The sequence below is a fragment of the Triticum aestivum genome, chromosome 2B, assembly GCF_018294505.1.
Source record: "Triticum aestivum cultivar Chinese Spring chromosome 2B, IWGSC CS RefSeq v2.1, whole genome shotgun sequence".
Classification (NCBI taxonomy): Eukaryota; Viridiplantae; Streptophyta; class Magnoliopsida; order Poales; family Poaceae; genus Triticum; species Triticum aestivum.
Window position 1 is genome coordinate 543,747,310 of NC_057798.1, and position 5,916 is coordinate 543,753,225.

The window sequence follows — 5,916 nt, forward strand, 5'->3', positions numbered from 1 at the left end:
TGGTTCTTCCTTCACCCCGGCGAGCCCCCCCCCCACCACCACCTGAAAATCGACTGACCCAAAAGTCGATTCAGTCGGCTGAAGTGTAGCTAAATCGGAGCAGCATCGCAAGCAAGAGCAAGAGCGAGAGTAGCAGCGCGAGCAAGAGCAATAGCAAGAGCAGACCAGGCAGGGGACCGAGAGCAAGAGCAGAGCAGCAGCGCGAGCGAGTGCTAAAGCAGCAGCAGGTCCCACTGATGTGGACATCGCCGCCGAGGGAGCGACGCCGTGGAGGAAGTGGCTGGCGACGCCACCGTGGATGGAGCCGCGCCGTGTCGGCTCGGGACCGAGCGCCGGCAGCACTGTGAGATCGAATCAAGAAGAAAATGCGGCGATTAGTGTACAACCTCGTTGGTGGCGCCGATTGGGCCGCAACTTCATCCGAGGAAACGGTGATGATGATGCTCTTCTGGTGGTGCAGGTGAAGACGGCAGTGTGGGAATGAAGGTGGCGCGAAAGACGAGGGGAACGTCGGGGCAGCTCCTTGGAGGTGGAGGACTGGGTGGCTGAACCGGTGGGATGATGAGATCGACGACGGATCCTCATCCGGTACGGTCGATGAGGGACGTCGAGGTGTTGTTGTGGACGACGTCGTCGGGGAAGGGGCTTCGGCTGGGTGGCGGACGGAGCAGGGTGTGGGGTTTCGTCGCGGGTTTTCGTGGCCTCGGTGTACAAATGGGTGGGCAGATGGGATGGCAGGAGACGTGCTTGTCCGAAATGTGTGGTAAGTTACGAAAGTACCCCCACTGATTTGAGGCGGTTCTTTTGGTTCAGGGGTACCACGGGCATTTTGCGTGTCGGGATTTCATAGGAGGTGGGAGTTTTCGCGCGCGTTGTAATTTCGGAATAGCAAGGCGCGGGTTGAGATGGAGGGAGTTGTCGAAGCACAACGAGACAAAGATATATCTTAAATATTTCGGGCTAACAAGGCGCGGGTTGAAATTTCCAGACAAGCCTAACATGCACTGTCCCAAATCAATGCGCCATACAAATGTCATTGAAAACTTTGAATTCATGTTATGTTCAATTAAAATATTTTGCTACGTGTATAATGCATGCAACCTACTACTCAAATGAACGTTTTAGTGCATTCCAAACGTATATACTACCGCTTCAATATGAACTAAATTTGAATTCGTTTCTCTATTTGAATAAGATCTACAGTAATGATTGTTGTGAAGTCAAAGCATTTGAATTCGTTTCTCTGTTTTAATAAGATCTACAATCATCATTATTGTCAAGTTAAACCATCGTTTGTGTATTATCTTCACAGCACACCACATGATTAGTCTCGAGTTACATATGAACTATGTGTACTATATGAACTCAAACTAGATTTTTTGAATCCACTTTATTTTGAATTCAAATCACATTACATTTCTAGCTCTAGCTAGATCTTCATAATCTAAACCATGTCTCATATGTATAATGTGTTTATCACATTGTGTATGGTGCCCCGCCCCCTACGCCTACAAGTATTTAGATGTGAGTTGCAAACACCACACATTACCACAAATTCAAATAAAATGTGAGAATGTTCGATATATATAGTATTGTTTAGATTGTTAGATATTTAGTTGTAAGCTGCGAACGCCACACATTATCACAAATTCAAATAAAATGTGAGATTGTTTGATGTATAGTATGGTTTAGATTGTTCGGCATTTAGCTGTGAGTTGCAAACGCCATGCATTATCACATTATGGTATAACATGTGCACAACACGTGTATCACCGCTATATTCATGCATGCAATGTTTAAAACACTATGATCTCCTATTCAAATATATGAATCTTCTTTCATATCAAATTATGATCTTTGTTAGTCTCTTACACCCACACAATCCTCTAACCTTTGTAGCTACCACTAACTTTCTCTCGTGCATGCACATGCCCTCCTCACCCTCCCCCTCCCTCGACATTCTATCTACCTGGCACATTCATTTTTTTGGTTTAGATCGTTCTCCCAGAGTCACCACAACTCCTTTACGACACACACCGATCGATAAACCTCTCCAGCGATGCCTGCCTACAACATACAAACACACCTTCAATCTCCTCCTTTATGTGTCGTTGCCTCGTGTCTCTCATACGGTCAGACACACGTGTAAACTCTCGCCCCTCTTTTCATCGCTCTCACAACCACACACTCCTCCCCCTATCTAGCTAGTAGTTGGGCCTCTCGCACCACCTCATAGCTCCATTCTCTCTGTCTATCCATCTTGCTGGGCCTTATTTGCCTCTAACAAATGGACGTACACCGACCGATCTCTCGCTATACATATAGCTAGCTAGGTCCTTATAACTCGTTTTTACCCACACGTCAATCGATCTACCTCATTAGTTGTGTCTCTCCCTTCCTCCGACAAACAACAATTTATCTACCGATCTAGTTAGGTTTTCCTACCAAACACATGGTTCCCCTTCATCATCCATGGATGCGTCCCGACAGATCTATCACGCACAGGCACACACAGAAACACATCCCCACTCTTATTGATAACATTGCAGTTCCACCCTCAGTTTGTCTAGTAGGCCTCTCCCACCATCTTTGAGAAGCAACTCCATCACCCATCCAACACTCTACCCCTCTCCCTCCCTCTCCCTCCCTCTCTCCCTCCTCTCTCTCTCTCTCTGTCCCATAATATTTCCCGTCCTTCAGTTATGTATGGATGTTGACCGATCTCCCTCAAGCATAGCTAGGTCTCTCCTTCTCAACACATATATGAGTCGTCCTACCTATATAGTTAGGCCTCTGCCTACCCCTCCCACCACCCCCTCCCCCACACACACGGATACATCGAGCGCTCTAGTCATGTCTCCCTGCCACACACAAACTTGACGTGTGCCCTCTAACGTTCCGGTAGGTCAGTTGCCCTATATCTTTGACTTATACACACACACACACACAATTTCGATGGCTCTCTTCATCAATCTCACACCCACCCACTTGATCCTCTCTTCGACTCTATCGATAGCTATGACCCCTCCCTCTCTTCTCGTGGATTGCCCGACCTCTATGTATGATATGGATAGGCCTCCATTTCACACACATTGCATGCAAAATTTTGTTTGAGATGTCATCGAAACATATTCCCACAAATAATTCATGAAATCAACCCCCACCCCAAAACAAAAAACACTCATGAACGCGGTTTGTATCTCTCACACACACCCACGTAGGTGGGGGACGTGCACGAAGAGAAGAGGTGCATGCACGGTGCACGTACTCCCGTCTCTTTCCCAACCACACCCGCGCTGGTACATGGTGGAGCTCATTTCTGTACGAAAAAGGCAGCCCACGTGGTAATTTGGCACGTGTACTGGTTGTCCACTTGGTGGAGGGAGGATCGTCTACCACGGGTGAACAAACAAATTGCAACTTGACGCGTTATGTTAAATTAAAAAAAGTGGCAAACCATGTGGGGCCTACCTTAGAGGCAAGGCGCTATACACTAGAGTACTTTTGATGTGTCCCGTCAACTTGCAGAATGAGGAGAAGCTTGCTTAGTACACCGTCTCCCCTGCCCATGGGCGCGGTGGCTCGCAGGATGAGGTGAAGCTTGCTTACTACGCCTGACGCCCGCTCCCTCGCCCATGCGCGTGGTGGCTCGCAGGACGAGGAGAAAAATTTACTACTCCCTCCGTTTACTCCTCGTCCCTACTACCTTGGTTATAAAGATTATATCATATTGTTTGGAATATATATATCCTTTAGTAGATTTCAATATGAACTACTAGTACATACTCCAAACACTGCTGTATATAGACGAATTTTAGAGTGTAGATTCACTCATTTTGCTCCGTATGTAGCACTCTCCCTCGCCCTCGACCCTCGCCCACGTGGTGGACGTGCAGCAATTCATTCGGTCTCATATAGCCAGAACGATATATACTGCACTACCATTATTGCTCGACTTCCTGAAGAGGCAAAGAGCCAATCGCAAGGTTATAGGAGAACGAGTATGTAGTGACCAGACCTCAAACAGTCTGACCTCTGTGCTTAGTGTCATCCCTGGATCAGTAATGCTGACACCACACAATACTTGGAGGATTTATAACAGAGTAGCAATCACACACTTATTACATCGAATGTCTCAAAAGAGAACTTATTGAAATAAATATGGCTTAAGGCCATCTAAAACGATAACAGCGGAAGGCTTGGAAGATAAGCGAGTCCATCAACTCCAACGGCATCACTGAGTATAGAACCACGACCTAAAAGCACCTTACTCGTCGTCTGAAAAGTCTGCAACATGAAACGTTGCAGCCCGAAAACGGGTCAGCACATGGAATATGCTGGCAATGTAACACATAGAGAATAACAATGGAGAATGGCTATACTACATGCATATTTGGCTGGTGGTAAAGCTCTACGGTTACAGTTTTGCGAAAAGCAAATTTTTCCCTACTGCAAAGTAATAATTTTAATTAACTATCATGGTGGTTGTTAAACATTGAGAATGGTTGACAGCATCCTCAATCCCAATTAAAAGTACTCCTTTAAAAAACCCAACAATATTAGTTAAAGTAACATGATGAGATTCACACGATATCTAGGTACTAGATACTCAAGATGTCCATAACCGGGGACACGGCAAACCATGATTAGTTTATACACTCTGCAGAGGTTTGCGCACTTTTCCCCACATGACTCGATCGCCTCCGCTTGGTTCCTCGCACTACATGGTGTTTGAGAAACGGATGACCGAGACATAGTCTTTCAGAAGCACTAGCACCTTACATGAGGGGTAGACCATACCAACCTACATCCCCTACATCTGCTAGTCCACCCCGTAAGAGTTCGCACAACTTAGTCAACTATGCTAGAGCCCATAATAGCATGTGGCTGCACACGTAAGTTTCTAGTTTGAATAATCTCATGATCCGTTTGAGCATAGGTGGCGGTCCGAAGAAATACAGGCAAGTCCTGCTAGAAAACAGGTGCCTCAATCCACCCAGATGTGTGTTTAAGCTGCCACCTTAAATAAACCAGTAATTAACAATCTAAGATCTGTCATGGATATTCACTCACCCAATCCACGTCTACTAGCATAGCATGGCATAGTAAGCAAACCTAGAAGTAACTCCCAAAGGTTTGATAATAAAACAGGTAATAGGTACCATCTCATCTACTTTCCATCCCACAATTTAATTAGATCCTAATCACGCAATGTTTGAGGATAGATCTAATGCATAAAAACTGGGTAGTAGAAAGGTATGATCAAGTGTTACTTGCCTTGCTGATGATCCGCGAAACCTAGAGACTCGAAGTAACAGGCGGCGCACTCCGGGCATTCTATCGGAGACAAACAAACAAGCATACAATAAGTACTCATCTAATGCACAAGTAAAACTCGAACAAAAGATCCAACCAGAATGTTCAACTTTAAGAACTCCGGTTTGCAAAAAGAATCAAATCAAATAAAGCAACAAAAGTCAAACGGCGAAAGAAAACAGCTTCGTTTTGCTAATTTGGATCTAAGTCAAATTTTACAGAAGCAAAAAACTTGTTTAAGTAGATTATTCGGAAAGAGGGTTTCGAGACGAAACTCCAGGCGCTTGAATCGCCTGATTCCGATAAACGAGCGAAAAGTTATACTAAATCGAAAATCGGATCAGAAATCGCGATCAAAAAATAACCGCGTAAAATCCGAGAAAAAGAAAAACGACGAACAGATTAACAAACGAACGTTCGTTAATCTAACAAATCTGACGAAAAATGTTCGCTAAGACGAACTAACAGACGAACGTCCGCTAATTAACCTAAACCGGAAAAAAAACTGAAAACTAAAATAAAAACGAATCTAAAAAAACCGAAAATGGGATGCGGGGCGGCGGCGGGGCGGCGGCGGCGGCGAACCTTGGGATGCGGGGC